This window comes from Arachis stenosperma, chromosome 4 (genome assembly GCF_014773155.1).
Source record: "Arachis stenosperma cultivar V10309 chromosome 4, arast.V10309.gnm1.PFL2, whole genome shotgun sequence".
Taxonomy (NCBI): domain Eukaryota; kingdom Viridiplantae; phylum Streptophyta; class Magnoliopsida; order Fabales; family Fabaceae; genus Arachis; species Arachis stenosperma.
The window spans coordinates 83,860,075-83,878,872 of NC_080380.1; the positions used below are offsets into that span (position 1 = coordinate 83,860,075).

At 41.3% G+C, this 18,798-nt stretch overlaps 1 non-coding gene across 1 annotated transcript; it reads right to left on the reverse strand.

Moving 5' to 3' along the window:
• Positions 1–15,311: 15,311 nt before the first annotated feature.
• Positions 15,312–15,419, reverse strand: LOC130977567 (small nucleolar RNA R71). Its single transcript, XR_009085254.1, has one exon. It is a non-coding gene; the product is annotated as a small nucleolar RNA R71 (small nucleolar RNA).
• Between the last annotated feature and the right edge of the window lie 3,379 nt (positions 15,420–18,798).

Consider the following 18,798-nt stretch of genomic DNA (forward strand, 5'->3'; position numbering starts at 1 on the left):
ACAAGTACATCAATCTCTTCTATTTATACTACTCTAAAACTCTTCCAAAGATCTTCAATTGGTTTAGCAATATGGGCTTCTCTTTGTTGAATTCTTGGCTCAATTGAAGAAGTTGTTGGCCTTTGTGATGAATAGGGGAAGCAAAGCAAGTTGGCACCAATTCTGGCCCATTGAGGGGCGTTGTTGGCAATAACTCAGGCCTTAGTGCACGTTGGCAACGTGCATGCCAATTTCCTGGAAGTGAGTTTGAGACTTGGGCGTTGCTAGCCCAAGTTGTTGCAAACAACTTGCTCTTTCTCTTTTTGGCCTTACTTTCATGCTAAATGTAGCCCAGAATTTGAGTGTCAACCTTCAGCTTCAATATGGACTATTATACATCATTGGAAAGCTCTTGATGTCTATTTTCTAATGCCATTGGAATCACCTCAATTGGACTTTCCTAGCTCAAGTTATGGCTCCTCAAAGAAGGTAAGGTCAAGCTGCCAAGTTGTTGCCAAGTTGTTGTGAATAACGCACCCTCAACCCCAAGTTAGCAACGTGCTCGAGCATCACTCTCCCAAGGCAAGGACTTGAGGCTGGCGTTGTTGCAAAACACGCCCCCTTTGTGCACGTTGGCAACGTGCTCGATCCCACATCCAAGGATCATCTCTAGCTCCCTTGAATTTCATTTCATGTTCTTGTTTTTAGGGCCTAAAGATGACTCTGGTTTGGCTTCAATCTTGTGCTCCACCATGGACTATTATATATGGTTGGAAAGCTCTGAATGTTAGCTTTCCAACGCAACTGGAAGTACTCAATTTGGATCTCTGTAGCTCAAGATATCTTCCATTGAAGTGGACATGTTCAGGCTGCCTTGTTTTGGTAAGTTGGCGTTGGCAACGCCCATCTAGCGTTGGCAACGTGAGTGGTGCGGCATTTGGGCGTTTGGAACGCGGTTGGTGCGCCATTGGGCGTTTAGCAGCCTGGTTGGTGCGCCATTGGGCGTTTGGCAGCCTGGTTGGTGCGCCATTGGGCGTTTGGCAGCCTGGTTGGTGCGCCATTGGGCGTTTGGCAACTTGGCTGGCACCAAAACTTGGTGCCTAGCCAAGCTTTCTTGTGTGGCGTTGGCAACGCCATTCTTGAGTTGGCAACGCCAGCTCCTTTTCTTCCAGGGCTCCATTTGTTGCTTGGTTGTGTGGCGTTGGCAACGCCCATCTTGAGTTGGCAACGCCAGCTCCTTTTCTTCCAGGGCCAAGCTTGATTGTTTGGCGTTGTTAGCCTGCGTTGTCCTCAAAAACGCCCCTCATTTCTAGGCTGGCAACGTGCTCGAGGCTCCAAATCCAGGGCCAAGTTCCTTGTGTGGGCGTTGGCAGCGCCAGCTTCAAGTTGGCAACGCCAACTTTGCTTCCTCCAGGGCCAAGTTCCTTGCTTGTGTCTTGTGTGTGGCGTTGGCAACTTGGTTCTAGAGTTGGCAACGCCAACCTTGCTTCCAGGGCCAAGTTCCTTGTGTGTGAGCGTTGGCAACTTGGTTCTAGAGTTGGCAACGCCAACTTTGCTTCCAGGGTTGCCAAGCTTGCTTGGTGTGGTTGTGTGTGGCGTTGGCAACGCCAATCTCAAGTTGGCAACGCCAACTTCTTGCCTTGGTTGCCTCCAGGACCAAGCTTGCCTTGTGTTGTGGAGTTGGCAACGCCAATCCCAAGTTGGCAACGCCAACTTCTTGCCTTGGTTGCCTCCAGGACCAAGCTTGCCTTGTGTTGTGGAGTTGGCAACGCCAATCCCAAGTTGGCAACGCCAACTTCTTGCCTTGGTTGCCTCCTTCTTGCTTCCATGCTTCCTTGTTTCATCACCTATCATCAACAAGGGAGATAGCTTCAAAGTCTTACCAATTCAAGCAATAAATTTCATGAGATTCATTCATACTCATTCATATATGCATTCCTTAAATCATTTGCATGAATTTGGCTAGAATTAACATGTTCCTTGATATCATCATGCATGGAAACAAAACTCATAAAAGGACTTGTTTATTTAGAGAAAATGAGTGAATTTAAACTAAAACTAACTAAACTAACTAACTAATAATGCAAATATGCATTTGCATCAATGGATCACCAAGAACCATGATCAAAGTGTGAACCCGGACCCAAAGAATTGGCTTATAATGGTTCGGGAGAAATGCTTAGATTTTAGTCCGGAAAATGTAAGGTTGGCATTCAACTTGCCCATGATGCAAGGAGATGGACACCCCTACACTAGAAGGGTCAACTTTGATCAAAGGTTGGACCAAGTCCTCATTGACATTTGTGAAGAGGGCGCTCAATGGAAGAGAGATTCAAGAGGGAAGCCGGTTCAACTGAGAAGGCATGACCTCAAGCCCGTGGCTAGGGGATGGTTAGAGTTTATCCAACGCTCAATCATTTCCAGTAGCAACTGGTCCGAAGTTACTATAGACCGGGCTATCATGATTCATAGCATCATGATTGGAGAGGAAGTAGAAGTTCATGAGGTTATATCCCAAGAACTTTATAAGGTGGCAGACAAGTCCTCTACCTTGGCAAGGTTAGCCTTTCCTCATCACATTTGTCACCTCTGTAATTCAGTTGGAATTAACATAGAGGGAGACATCCTTATTGCTGAGGACAAGCCCATCACTAAGAAGAGGATGGAGTAAACAAGAGATCCCACTCATGGACATGAGGAGATTCCTCATCATGAAATCCCTGAGAGGCCTCAAGGGATGCACTTTCCTCCACAAAACTATTGGGAGCAAATCAACACCTCCCTAGGAGAATTGAGTTCCAACATGGGACAACTAAGGGTGGAGCACCAAGAACATTCCATCCTCCTCCATGAAATTAAAGAAGATCAAAGAATCATGAGAGAGGAGCAACAAAGGCAAGGAAGAGACATTGAGGAGCTCAAGCACTCCATAAGATCTTCAAGAGGAAGAACAAGCCGCCATCACTAAGGTGGACCCATTCTTTAATCTCCTTGTTCTCTATTTTTCTGTTTTTCGAAAATTATGCTTTATGTTTTATTTATGTTTGTGTCTTATGATCATTAGTGTCTTAGTGTCTATGCCTTAAAGTTATGAATGTCCTATGAATCCATCACCTTTCTTGAATGAAAAATGTTCTTAATTGAAAAAGAGAAGAATTGCATGAATTTTGAATTTTATAACAGATTAATTATTTTGATGTGGTGGTAATACTTTTTGTTTTCTGAATGTATGCTTGAACAGTGCATATGTCTTTTGAATTTGTTGTTCATGAATGTTAAAATTGTTGGCTCTTGAAAGAATGATGAAAATGGAGACATGTTACTGAGGATCTGAAAAATCATAAAAATGATTCTTGAAGCAAGAAAAAGCAGTGAATTCAAAAAAAAAAAGAGCAAGCAGAAAAAGCCAATAGCCCTTTAAACCAAAAGGCCAGGTAATAAAAAGGATCCAAGGCTTTGAGCATCAGTGGATAGGAGGGCCTACAGGAATAACATCCTGGCTTAAGCGGCTAAACCAAGTTGTCCCTAACCATGTGCTTGTGGCGTGAAGGTGTCAAGTGAAAACTTGAGACTGAGCGGTTAAAGTCGTGATCCAAAGCAAAAAGAGTGTGCTTAAGAACCCTGGACACCTCTAATTGGGGACTCTAGCAAAGCTGAGTCACAATCTGAAAAGGTTCACCCAGTTATGTGTTTGTGGCATGGATGTATCCGGTAGTAATACTGGAAAACAGAGTGCTTTGGGCCACGGCCAAGACTCATAAAGTAGCTGTGTTCAAGAATCATCATACTTAACTAGGAGAATCAATAACACTATCCGGATTCTGAGTTCCTATAGAAGCCAATCATTCTGAACTTCAAAGGATAAAGTGAGATGCCAAAACTGTTCAGAGGCAAAAAGCTAAAAGCCCCGCTCATCTAATTAATACTGATCTTCATAGATGTTTTTGGAATTCATTGTATATTTTCTTCTTTTTATCCTATTTGATTTTCAGTTGCTTGGGGACAAGCAACAATTTAAGTTTGGTGTTGTGATGAGCAGATAATTTATACGCTTTTTGGCATTGTTTTTAGTATGTTTTTAGTATGTTTTAGTTAGTTTTTATTATATTTTTATTAGTTTTTATTTAAAATTCACCTTTCTGGACTTTACTATGAGTTTGTGTGTTTTTCTGTGAGTTTAGGTATTTTCTGGCTGAAATTGAGGGACCTGAGCAAAAATCTGATTCAGAGGCTGAAAAGGACTGCAGATGCTGTTGGATTCTGACCTTCCTGCATTCGAAGTGGATTTTCTGGAGCTACAAAAGCCTAAATGGCACGCTCTTAATTGCGTTGGAAAGTAGACATCCTGGACTTTCCAGCAATACATAATAGTCCATACTTTGCCCGAGATTTGATGGCCCAAACTGGCGTTCCAAATCAGCTCAAGAATTTCCAGCGTTAAATGCCGGAACTGGCACAGAAGTGGGAGTTAAACGCCCAAACTGGCACAAAAGCTGGCGTTTAACTCCAAGAAAAATCTCTACACATGAAAGCTTCAATGCTAAGCCCAAGCACACACCAAGTGGGCCCGGATGTGGATTTTTACGTCATTTTTTGTAAACCCTAAGCTACTAGTTCTCTACAAATAGGACCTTTTGCTATTGTATTTTTATCTTTGACTAGTCTTATGATATCTTAGATGACGTTTTGGGGGCTGGCCTCCCGGTCATGCCCAGACCTTGTTCTTATATATTTTCAACGGTGGAGTTTCTACACACCACAGATTAAGGTGTGGAGCTCTGCTGTACCTCGAGTATTAATGCAATTACTACTATTTTCCATTCAATTCATCTTATTCTTGTTCTACGATATTCACTTGCACCCAAGAACATGATGAATGTGATGATTATGTGACGCTCATCATCATTCTCGCTTATGAACGCGTGCCTGACAACCACTTCCGTTCTACATGCAAACAAGGCTTGAGTGTTTATCTCTTAGATTCCTTAATCAGAATCTTTGTGGTATAAGCTAGAATTGATGGAGGCATTCTTGAGAATCCGGAAAGTCTAAACCTTGTCTGTGGTATTCCAAGTAGGATTCAAGAATTGAATGACTATGATGAGCTTCAAACTCGCGATTGTGGGGCGTTAGTGACAGACGCAAAAGAATCACTGGATTCTATTCCGACATGATCGAGAACCGACAGATGAATAGCCGTGCTGTGACAGAGCGCGTTGAATATTTTCACTGAGAGGACGGGACTGTAGCCATTGACAACGGTGATGCCCAACATACAGCTTTCCATGGAAAGGAGTAAGAAGGATTGGATGAAGACAGTAGGAAAGCAGAGAGACGGAAGGGACAAAGCATCTCCATACGCTTATCTGAAATTCTCACCAATGAATTACATAAGTATCTCTATCTTTATTTTATGTTTTATTCATCTTTTAATTATCAATCCTCCATAACCATTTAAATCCGCCTGACTGAGATTTACAAGATGACCATAGCTTGCTTCATACCAACAATCTCCGTGGGATCGACCCTTACTCGCGTAAGGTTTATTAATTGGACGACCCAGTACACTTGCTGGTTAGTTGTGCGAAGTTGTGATAAAGAGTTGAGATTGCAATTGAGCGTACCATGTTGATGGCACCATTGATGATCACAATTTCGTGCACCAACCTGCATGCCATAAGCACATGGTTAGGGACAATTTGATTTAGCCGCTTAGGCCTGGATTTATTTCCTTGGGCCCTCCTATCCATTGATGCTCAAAGCCTTGGATCTTTTTTACCCTTGACTTTTGATTTAAAGGGCTATTGGCTTTTTCTATTGCTCCTTCTCTCTTTTTTTTTCACTGTTTTTTCTTGCTTCAAGAATCAATTTCATGATTTTTCAGATCATCAATAACATTTCTCTTGTTCATCATTCTTTCAAGAGCCAATATTTTTAACATTCATAAAATTCAATATAAAAAATATGCAATGTTCAAACATTCATTCAGAAGACAAAAAGTATTGCCACCACATATAAATAATTAGAATTTTCCTTATTAAAAACTTGAAAAAATATTGCCTCCTTATTCTAAAAATCTGCTATTTTATTTATGTTTGATGATGATGAGAAAAATAAATTATAGCTTAATTGGAGACAAAATCAAAATAGATATGCTAATTACTACTACTCATATATAACTTCTAAGGTAAATTCCTAATAAGAACAACTATCACAGAGTTAAGGCTAAGATTAGGACTCAACAACCTTTATTTTGGGAGGTAGATGCTCCTTTAATCTGTGGGGTGCTTGGCCCTTCAAGAGACAGCTTCTGACGCTTCAGTTGCTTCAGTTCACGCCCTTGCTCTTCTTGTTCCCTAAGCAGTTTGCAAAGCATGCTGTTTTGATTTTTCTGTTCTTTCTTTAGTTGCTCCATAGCTTCTTGCAACTTGGTGACAGATGCTTCAAGACGCTCCCAGTATTCAATTTGAGGGATTTCCGGGAGGAACTCTTGTGCTTTCCTCTTGATGGGGTCGTTCTGCACTTGTTGTCCTTCCATTGACTTTTTGGTGATTGGTCGCTCAACTGAGATATACTCAGTTACTCCCATCTTCACCCCAGCATCTTTACATAGCATAGAGATTAAGCTTGGATAAGCCAATTTGGCATCTTTGGAGTTCTTGTTTGCAATTGTGTAAAGTTCACAAGAGATCAGCTGATGAACTTCCACTTATTTTCCCAACATAATGCAATGGATCATTACTGCTGTTTTGATGGTGACTTCAGAGCGGTTGCTCGTGGGCAGTATAGAACGCCCAATGAAGTCCAGCTAGCCTCTGGTGACTGGTTTGAGATCTTCTCTCTTGCGTTGATTTGGGACACCCTTTGTGCTAGTTGTCCACTTGGTTCCAGGGAGGCATATGTCCTCTAGAATTTTGTCCAAGCCCTTATTTGTTCTCATCATTCTCCTATTAAAGGAGTTTGGGTCATCTTTCAGCTGAGGTAGCTTAAAGATCTCCCTGATTTTGTCAGGGTGGAGGTGAACAATCTTCCCTCTGACCGAAGTCCGATAGTCATAGAAGGCGGTTCCAGCTATTCTCTGCCTGTCTGTTTGCCACAGATTAGAGTAGAATTCCTGAACCATGTTTCTTCCCACCTTTGTTTCAGGATTAGCTAGGATTTCCCAGCTCCTGTTTCGAATTTGCTCTTGGATCTCCGATATTCGTCTTCTTTTAGATCAAATTTAACTTCCGGGATCACTGACCTTAGACCCATTATTTGTAGTAATGGTCTGAATATTCTTTAGTTAGAACTTTCCTTGATTCCAAAGTGGTTTTAAAATATTCTCTTTCTTGCCTCTTGGAGTGGTTTGTTTTCCCTTAGGAGACATTATCTTAGTGGGTATTGGTTTAGTGATCATGGATAAACACACCAAACTTAGAGGTTTGCTTGTCCTCAAGCAAAAGAAAGGAAAGGAGAGGGATATAAGGAGAGCCAATTTCGAATTGTGGAGGAGAGGAGGGAGGCCGAACGTGGATTTAAAGGGGAGGGGGTGGGTTTTTGAAAATTTTGAAAAAGATAAGATAGAAGATATGATTTGTAAAAGATAAGTATGATAGGAAAAAGATGTAATTTAAAATTGAAAATTTATGAAAGATATTTGAAAAAGATAAATATGAATTTTGAAAAGAAGATATGATGAGTTTAAAAAAAAAGATTTGAGAAGAATTTAAAAAGATTTGAAAGGAATTCAAAAAGATAATTGAGTTTTGAAAACGGTTTGAAAAGATTTTGAAGAAAAATTAAGAAACATGTTTAGGATTAAAAATTTTTGGAATTGAAGTTGAAAGATGAGAGTTTGTAACATGTTTATGCAAGAAATCATGAATTGAAACTTTAAAAATGAAAAAAAATTTGAAGTGAAAAACGAATTTACCTCCTCCCCACAATCCTGGCGTTAAACGCCCAAACGCTGCATGTTTTGGGCGTTTAACGCCCAACTGTAGCATTTGGCTGGCATTAAAAGCCAGAAAATCCTTTATTACTGGCCATTTTTCTGAACGCCCAGGATGCTGCAAATCTGGCGTTAAAACACCCAGAAGTTGCTTCTTTCTGGCGTTTAACGCCCAGATGGCTATCTCTACTGGCGTTAAACGCCCAGTAGATGCTCCTTTTGGGCGTTTAACGCCCAAAACAGCTTTTACTGGTTTTTTCGCACCAGTGAGCTTCTTTTGCTGTTGTATCCTCTGAATCCTTCTGTAACTCTGTGAACTCATGCAATTGCTATTTTACCTTGAAGATAATTAGTATGAACCTGTAAAATTCAATTAATTAACAAAATGGCTGGGTTGCCTCCTAGCAAGCGCTTCTTTATTGTTTTTAGCTGGACTATTACTAAGCTTTAATCAAGTCTCAGTTTCGAGCATTCTTGCTCAAAATTGCTTTCAAGATAATGTTTGACTCCCTGTCCATTAACAATGAACTTTTTGTTAGAATCATTATCCTGAAGCTCTACGTATCCATATGGTGACACACCTGTAATCATATATGGTCCTCTCCACTGGGATTTCAATTTCTCGGGGAATAATCTGAGCCTAAAATTAAACAGCAAAACTTTCTGCCCTGGCTCAAAGACTCTGGATGACAGCTTCTTATCATGCCATCTTTTTGCTTTCTCTTTGTAAATTTTTGCATTTTCGAAAGCATTGAGTCTGAATTCTTCTAATTCATTTAACTGGAGCAATCGTTTTTCTCCAGCTAACTTGGCATCAAAGTTTAGGAATCTGGTTGCCCAGTAGGCCTTATGTTCCAGTTCCACTGGCAAGTGACAGGCTTTTCCATATACAAGCTGGTATGGAGAGGTCCCTATAGGAGTCTTGAATGCTGTTCTGTATGCCCACAGAGCGTCATCCAAGCTTCTTGCCAAATCCCTTCTATAGTCAATCACAGTCCATTCCAGGATTCTTTTAAGTTCTCTATTAGAGACTTCAACTTGTCCATTTGTCTGTGGATGATATGGAGTTGCCACCCTATGGCTGACTCCATATCGAACCATAGCAGAGTAAAGCTATTTATCGCAGAAATGAGCGCCCCCATCATTGATTAGTACTCTAGGGACACCAAATCTGCTGAAGATATCTTTCTGGAGGAATTTCAGCACTGTCTTAGTATCATTAGTGGGTGTTGCAATAGCTTCCACCCATTTGGATACATAATCCATTGCCACCAGAATATAAGTGTTTGAGTATGATAGTGGGAAATGCCCCATGAAGTCAATACCCCATACATCAAACAACACAATCTCCAAGATCCCTTGTTGAGGCATGGCATAACTGTGAGGCAGATTGCCAGATCTTTGGCAACTGTCACAATTAAGTACAAACTCTTGGGAGTCTTTATGGAGAGTAGGCCAATAGAAGCCACATTGGAGGACTCTTGTAGCTGTTCGCTCACTTCCAAAATGTCCTCCATATTGTGATCTATGGTAGTGCCATAGGATCTTCTGTGCTTCTTCTTTAGGCACACATCTATGGATTACTCCATCCGCACATCGCTTGACGAGATATGGTTCATCCCAAAGATAGTATTTTGCATCTGTGATCAATTTCTTTGATTGTTGCCTACTATACTCTTTGGGTATGAATCTCACAGCCTTGTAGTTTGCAATATCTGCAAACCATGGTACTTCCTAGATGGCAAAGAGTTACTCATCTGAAAAGTTTTCAGAGATCTCAGTAAGAGGGATGGACGCCCCTTCTACTGGTTCTATTCGGGACAGGTGATCTGCTACTTAGTTCTCTGTCCCTTTTTTGTCTCTTATTTCTATATCAAACTCTTACAGAATCAACACCCGTCTTATGAGTCTGGGTTTTGAATCCTACTTTGTGAGTAGATATTTAAGAGCAACATGGTCAGTGTACACAATCACTTTTGATCCTACTAAATAAGATCTGAACTTGTCAATGGCGTAAACCACTGCAAGTAACTCTTTTTCTGTGGTTGTGTAGTTTTTCTGTGCGTTATTTAAAACACGACTAGCATAATAAATGATGTGCAGAAGCTTGTCATGCCTTTGTCCCAAAACTGCACCAATGGCATGGTCAGTGGCATCACACATTAGTTCAAATGGTAATGTCTAGTCTGGTGCAGAGATAACTGGTGCTGTGACCAGCTTAGCTTTCAGAGTCTCAAATGCCTGCAGACACTCCTTATCAAAGATAAATAGCGTGTCAGCAGCTAGCAGATTACTCAGAGGTTTGGCGATTTTTAAAAAATCTTTTATAAACTCCTATAGAATCCTGCATGCCCCAGAAAGCTTCTGATTGCCTTAACATTGGCAGGTGGTGGTAATTTTTCAATTACCTCTACCTTAGCTTGATCCACCTCTATTCCCTTGTTCGAAATTTTGTGCCCAAGGACAATTCCTTCAGTCACCATAAAGTGACATTTCTCCCAATTTAAAACCAGGTTAATCTCTTGGCACCTCTTTAGAACAAGTGCTAGATGGTCAAGACAGGAGCTGAATGAGTCTCCAAATACTGAAAAGTCATCCATGAAGACTTCCAGAAATTTTTCCACCATATCAGAGAAAATAGAGAGCATGCACCTTTGAAAGGTTGCAGGTGCATTGCATAGACCAAATGGCATCCTTCTGTATGCAAATACTCCGGATAGAAATGTGAATGCTGTTTTCTCTTGGTCCTGGGGATCTACTGCAATTCGATTATAGCCTGAATATCCATCCAGGAAGCAGTAGTATTCATGACCTGCTAGTCTTTCTAGCATCTGGTCTATGAATGGTAAAGGAAAATGATCCTTTCTGGTAACTGTATTGAGCCTTCTGTAATCAATACACATACGCCACCCTGTAACTGTTCTTGTAGGAACCAGTTCATTTTTTTCATTATGAACCACTGTCATGCCACCCTTCTTAGGGACGACTTGGACAGGGCTTACCCAGGGGCTATCAGAAATAGGATAAATAATCCCAGTCTCTAGTAATTTAGTGACCTCCTTCTGCACCACCTCCTTCATGGCTGGATTTAGCCGCCTCTGTGGTTGAACCACTGGCTTAGCGTCATCCTCCAATAGGATCTTGTGCATGCATCTGGCTGGGCTAATGCCCTTAAGATCACTGATGGACCACCCAAGAGCTGTCTTGTGTGTCCTTAGCACTTGAATTAGTGCTTCCTCTTCCTGTGGCTCTAAGGTAGAGCTTATGATTACAGGAAAGGTATCACTTTCTCCTAGAAATGCATATTTTATGGATGGTGGTAATGGTTTGAGCTCGGGTTTGGGAGGTTTCTCCTCTTCCTGAGGGATTTTTAGAGGTTCTATTATTCTCTCTGGTTCCTCTAGATCAGGCTGAGCATCTTTAAAGATATCCTCTAGCTTTGATTCGAGACTCTCAGTCATATTGACCTCTTTTACCAGAGAGTCAATAATATCAATGCTCATGCAATCGTTTGGGGTGTTTGGATGCTGCATAGCTGATGAGCGGATAATTTGTACGCTTTTTGGCATTGTTTTTAGTATGTTTTTGATATGATATAGTTAGTTTTTAGTATATTTTTATTAGTTTTTAGTTAAAATTCACTTTTCTGGACTTTACTATGAGTTTGTGTGTTTTTCTATGATTTCAGGTATTTTCTGGCTGAAATTGAAGGTTCTGAGCAAAAATCTGATTCAGAGACTGAAAAGGACTGCAGATGCTGTTGGATTCTGACCTCCCTGCACTCGAAGTGGATTTTCTGGAGCTACAGAAGCCCAATTGGCGCGTTTTCAACGGCGTTGGAAAGTAGACATCCTGGGCTTTCCAGCAATATATGATAGTCCATACTTTGCCCAAGATTTGATGGCCTAAACCGGCGTTCAAAGTCACCTCAAGAAATCCCAGCGTTAAACGCTGGAACTGGCACCCAAATGGGAGTTAAACGCCCAAACTGGCATAAAAGCTGACGTTTAACTCCAAGAAGAGTCTCTACACGAAATTGCTTCATTGCTCAGCCCAAGCACACACCAAGTGGGCCCGGAAGTGGATTTTTATGTCATTTACTCATTTCTGTAAACCTTAGGCTACTAGTTATCTATAAGTAGGACCTTTTACTATTGTATTAAAGACTTTGGTAGCTATCTTCGTTTTATGCTATCTTAGATCATTGGGAGGCTGGCCATTCGGCCATGCCTAGACCTTATGCTTATGTATTTTCAACGGTGGAGTTTCTACACACCATAGATTAAGGTGTGGAGCTCTGCTGTACCTCGAGTATTAATGCAATTACTATTGTTCTTCTATTCAATTCCGCTTGTTCTTTGTCCAAGATATCACTTGTTCTTCAACTTGATGAATGTGATGATCCGTGACACTCATCATCATTCTCACTCATGAACAAGGTGACTGACAACCATTCTTGTTCTACAAGCAATCATAGCTCTAGTGAATATCTCTTGGATTCCTGATAACACGATGCATGGTTGATCGCCTGACAACCGAGTGCTCGCCTGACAAACGAGCCAGCCATTCCGTGAGATCAGAGTCTTCGTGGTATAGGCAAGAACTGATGGCGGCATTCAAGAGAATCCGGAAGGTCTAACCTTGTCTGTGGTATTCTGAGTAGGATTCAATGATTGAATGACTGTGACGTGCTTCAAACTCCTAGCAGGCGGGGCGTTAGTGACAGACGCAAAAGTATCAATGGATATTATTCCGGCCTGACCGAGAACCGACAGCTGAATTCCGCTATGCCGTGACAGGGCATATGCCAATCGCTTTCACTGAGAGGATGGGAGGTAGCCACTGACAATGGTGAAACCCTACACGAGCTTGCCATGGAAAGGAGTAAGAAGGATTGGATGAAGACTGTAGGAAAGCAGAGAGACGGAAGGGAAGGCATCTTCATGCGCTTATCTGAAGTTCCTACCAATGAATTACATAAGTATCTCTATCTTTACCTTTGTGTTATTTTCGTTCATCACCATCATACATTTGAGTTTGCCTGACTAAGATTTACAAGATGACCATAGCTTGCTTCATAGCAACAATCTCCGTGGGATCGACCCTTACTCACGTAAGGTATTACTTGGACGACCCAGTGCACTTGCTGGTTAGTTGTGCGAAGTTGTGTAATGCCATGGAATTGAACTACCAAGTTCTTGGAGTTCATGACCGGGGATTATGAGAGTTGTGAAAAGTATTGTTTACAATTTCGCGCACCAAGTTTTTGGCGCCGTTGCCGGGAATTGTTCAGTTTGGACAACTGACGGTACATCTTGTTGCTTAGATTAGGTATTTTTTTTTCGAAATTCTTGAAGATAAATTCTAGAGTTTCATGATGATTTGTTGAAATCTGGCTGGCTGAGAAGCCATGTCTAATCTCATTGGACCGAGGTTTCAACTTATCATCACAAGAGCTTGATGATTTTTATCAATCTTGCTTTTGGAGCAGTGATCTGCTAAGGCTTGGCTGGCCTTTGGCCATGTCTAGTGTTTTGGACCAAAGCTTTCTTTGAAAGCTTGGCTGGCTGTGAAGCCATGTCTAATTCCTGGACCGGAGTCTTAGACTAGCATTGCACTGATTCCTGGAATTCTCATTAAGAATTTTGATATCTTTTTCCACTTAATTTTCGAAAAACACAAAAAAATTACAAAATCATAAAAACCAAAAATATTTGATGTTTCTTGCTTAAGTCTAGTGTCTCATCTTAAGTTTGGTGTCAATTGCATGCATTCATTCATGTGTCTTAAGGATCTTCAAGTAATTCTTGATGATTTTTGTGTTCTAATCTTTGAATTCTTTTGGCTTGAGTGTTTATGTGTCTCATATAGTGTCAGTAGTATACAAACTGCTAAGTTTGGTGTCTTGCATGCATTGTTATTTGATTCTTGTTGCATTTTGATTATTAAAAATCCAAAAATATTTTTAATTTGTGTCTTTTCAAGTCAATAATACAAAGAATTGAAGATTCAGAACATACTGCAGAGGAATTATACGGAAAAAGCTGGGCGTTCAAAACGCCCAGTGAAGAAGGACAGACTGGCGTTTAAACGCCAGCCAGGGTACCTGGTTGGGCGTTTAACGCCCAAAAAGGGTGCATTTTGGGCGTTAAACGCCAGAATGGATACCATTCTGGGCGTTTAACGCCAGGATGGCAAAGGGGGAAGAATTTTGTTTTCAAATCAATTTTTTTTCAAGTTTTCAAAGTTTTTCAAAATCAAATCTTTTTCAAATCATATCTTTTCAATCAAATGTTTTTCAAAATCAATTTCTTTCCTTTTTCAAAGATACTTACTAACAATTAATGATTTGATTGAACATCTCAAATTTGTTGCCTTTTCTGTTGAGAAAGGTTTAATGTTTGAATCATATCTTTTCTTGTTAGGCAAGTCACTAATTTTCAAAATCAAATCTTTTAAAATTGTTTTCAAATCAAATTTTTTTACCAATCATATCTTCTCAACCTCATCTTTTTCAAAATAGTTTTCAATCAAATCTTCTTAATTTCTAACTTCAAAATCTTTTTCAAAAATCACTTGATTTCTTTTCCACTTTCAATTTTCGAAAATTATCAATCAATTTTTAAAATGTTTTTAACATCTTTTTAATTAATTTTCGAAAATCCTCTTCCCTCCTTCCCACATCCTTCTATTTATGGAATACTACTCCTTCTTAATGCACAATTCGAACTCTATCTAATCAAGTTCGAATTCTTCTACCTTCTTTTCTTCTATTTTTCTTTTCCTCTGACACCTCAAGGAATCTCTATACTGTGACATAGAGGATTCCACATTTTCTTTTTCTCTTCTCTTTCATATGAGCAGGAGCAGAGACAAAGGCATTCTTGTTGAAGCTGACCCTGAACCTGAGAGAACATTGAAGCGAAAGCTAAGAGAAGCCAAGGCACAACTCTCTGTTGAGGACTTGACCGAATTCTTCAAAGAAGAAGAACACATGGCAGCCGAAAACAACAACAATGCCAACAATGCAAGGAAGGTGCTGGGTGACTTTACTGCACCTACTCCCGACTTCTATGGGAGAAGCATCTCTATCCCTGCCATTGGAGCAAACAACTTTGAGCTTAAGCCTCAATTAGTTTCTCTAATGCAACAGAATTGCAAGTTCCATGGACTTCCAATGGAAGATCCTCATCAGTTTTTAGCTGAGTTCTTGCAAATCTGTGACACAGTCAAGACTAATGGGGTTGACCCTGAGGTCTACAGACTGATGCTATTCCCTTTTGCTGTAAGAGACAGAGCTAGAATATGGTTGGACTCACAACCTAAGGATAGCCTGGACTCTTGGGAAAAGCTAGTCAATGCCTTCTTGGCAAAGTTCTTTCCACCTCAAAAATGGAGTAAGCTTAGAGTGGAAGTCCAAACCTTCAGACAGAAGGATGGAGAATCCCTCTATGAAGCTTGGGAAAGATACAAACAATTAATCAGAAAATGTCCCTCAGACATGCTTTCTGAATGGAGCATCATAGGTATTTCTATGATGGTCTCTCTGAACTATCCAAGATGTCTTTGGATAGCTCTGCTGGAGGATCTCTTCATCTGAAGAAGACGCCTACAGAGGCTCAAGAGCTCATTGAAATGGTTGCAAATAACCAATTCATGTACACTTCTGAAAGGAATCCTGTGAACAATGGGACTAGTCAGAAGAAAGGAGTTCTTGAGATTGATACTCTGAATGCCATACTGGCTCAGAATAAGATATTGACTCAGCAAGTCAATTTGATTTCTCAAAGTCTGTCTGGAATGCAAAATGCACCTGGCAGTACTAAGGATGCTTCATCTAAGGAAGAAGCCTATGATCCTGAGAACCCTTCAATGGAAGAGGTGAATTACCTAGGAGAGCCCTATGGAAACACCTACAATTCTTCATGGAGAAATCACCCAAATTTCTCATGGAAGAATCAAGAGAGACCTCAACAAGGTTTCAACAACAATAATGGTGGAAGAAACAGGTTTAGCAATGGCAAGCCTTTTCCATCATCTTCTCAGCAACAGACAGAGAGTTCTAAGCAGAATACCTCTGACTTAGCAACCATGGTCTCTGATCTAATCAAAACCACTCAAAGTTTCATGAATGAAACAAGGTCCTCCATTAGGAATTTGGAGGCACAAGTGGGACAGCTGAGCAAGAAAGTTACTGAACTCCCTCCTAGTACTCTCCCAAGCAACACAGAAGAAAATCCAAAAGGAGAGTGCAAAGCCATAAACATGGCCGAATATGGAGAGGAAAGAGAGGAGGTGGACGCCACTGAGGAAGACTTCAATGGGCATGCACCAACCTCCTCTGAGTTCCCCAATGAGGAACCATGGGAAGCTGAGGCTCAAAATGAGACCATAGAGATTCCATTGGACTTACTTCTGCCATTCATGAGCTCTGATGAATACTCTTCCTCTGAAGAGGATGAGTATGTCACTGAAGAGCAAGTTGCTAAGTACCTTGGAGCAATCATGAAGCTAAATGACAAGTTATTTGGAAATGAGACTTGGGAAGATGAACCTCCCTTGCTCACCAAAGAACTGGATGACTTGTCTAGGCAGAGACTGCCTCAAAAGAGGCAGGATCCTGGGAAGTTTTCAATACCTTGTACAATAGGCACCATGATCTTCAAGAAGGCTCTGTGTGACTTAGGGTCAAGTGTGAACCTCATGCCCCTCTCTGTAATGGAGAAGCTAGGGATCTTTGAGGTGCAAGCTGCAAAAATCTCACTAGAGATGGCAGACAACTCAAGAAAACAAGCCTATGGACTTGTAGAGGATGTTTTGGTAAAAGTTGAGGACCATTACATCCCTACTGATTTCATAGTCCTAGAGACTGGGAAGTGCATGGATGAATCCATCATCCTTGGCAGACCCTTCCTAGCCACAGCAAAGGCTGTGATTGATGTTGATAGAGGTGAGTTAATCATTCAAGTGAATGAAGAATCCTTTGTGTTTAAGGCTCAAGGATATGCCTCTATCATCATGGAGAAGGAGCATGAAGAGCTTCTCTCAAATCAAAGACAAACAGAGCCCCCACAGTCAAACTCTAAGTTTGGTGTTGGGAGGCCACAACCAAATTCTAAGTTTGGTGTTGAACCCCCACATTCAAACTCTAAGTTTGGTGTTGGGAGGTTCCAACATGGCTCTGAGTATCTGTGAGGCTCCATGAGAGTCCTCTGTCAAGCTAATGACATTAAAGAAGCGCTTGTTGGGAGGCAACCCAATGTGTTATAATTATCTATTTCCTTTTGTTATTTTATCTTTTTTGTAGGTTGAAGATCATAAGAAGTCACAAAATCAATGAAAAAAGCAAAAACAAAATGAAAAACAGGAAGAAAAACAGCACACCCTGGAGGAAGATGTTGCTGGCGTTCAAACGCCAGTAAGCCTAGCAGTTGGGCGTTTAACGCCCAGTCTGGCACCATTCTGGGCGTTTAACGCCAGAAAGGGGCACCAGACTGGCGTTAAACGCCAGAAAAGGGCAAGAACCTGGCGTTAAACGCCAGGAATGGGCACCAGCCCGGCGTTTAACGCCAGAAATGGCTCAAAACGTGATTTTGAGCAACATTTGGTGCAGGGATGACTTTTCCTTGACACCACAGGATCTGTGGACCCCACAGGACCCCCACCTACCCCACCACCACCCTCTCTCTTCTTCCCCCATTCACCAATCACCTCAATACCTCTTCCCCAAAAAAACCCTTCACCTATCAAATCCCATCTTTCTCTTCACCACTCACATCCATCCTTCATAAAACCCCACCTAACCTTCCATTCAAATTCAAACCACTTTCCTTCCCAAACCCACCCATAATGGCCGAACTCCATCTCCCCTCTCTCCTATAAATACCCTTCTTCATTTCTTCATTTTCACACAACCTAAACACCACTTCTCCCCCTCTTTGGCCGAATACATAGCCATCCCTTTCTCCCTCATTTCTTCTTCTTCTACTCTCTTCTTTCTTCTTTTGCTCGAGGACGAGCAAACATTTTAAGTTTGGTGTGGTAAAAGCGTTGCTTTTTCGTTTTCCATAACCATTTATGGCATCCAAGGCCGGAGAAACCTCTAGAAAGAGGAAAGGGAAGGCAAAAGCTTCCACCTCCGAGTCATGGGAGATGGAGAGATTCATCTCAAGGGTACATCAAGACCACTTCTATGAAGTTGTGGCCTTGAAGAAAGTGATCCCCGAGGTCCCCTTTTCACTCAAAAAGGGTGAATATCCGGAGATCCGACATGAGATCCGAAGAAGAGGTTGGGAAGTTCTCACCAACCCCATTCAACAAGTCGGAATCTTGATGGTTCAAGAGTTCTATGCCAATGCATGGATCACCAAGAACCATGACCAAAGTGTGAACCCAAATCCAAAGAATTATCTTACTATGGTTCGGGGGAAATACTTGGATTTTAGTCCGGAAAGTGTGAGGGTAGCGTTCAACTTGCCTATGATGCAAGGAGATGAACATCCTTACACAAGAAGGGTCAACTTTGATCAAAGGTTGGACCAAGTCCTCACAGTTATATGTGAAGAGGGCGCACAATGGAAGAGAGATTCAAGAGGCAAGCCGGTTCAATTGAGAAGGCATGACCTCAAGCCCATGGCTAGAGGATGGTTGGAGTTCATTCAACGCTCAATCATTCCCACTAGCAACCGGTCCGAAGTTACCATAGACCGGGCCATCATGATTCATAGCATCATGATTGGAGAAGAAGTGGAAGTTCATGAGGTTATAGCCCAAGAACTCTATAAAGTGGCGGACAAGTCTTCCACCTTGGCAAGGCTAGCCTTTCCTCATCTCATTTGGCACCTCTGTTATTCAGTTGGAGTTGACATAGAAGGAGACACTCCCAT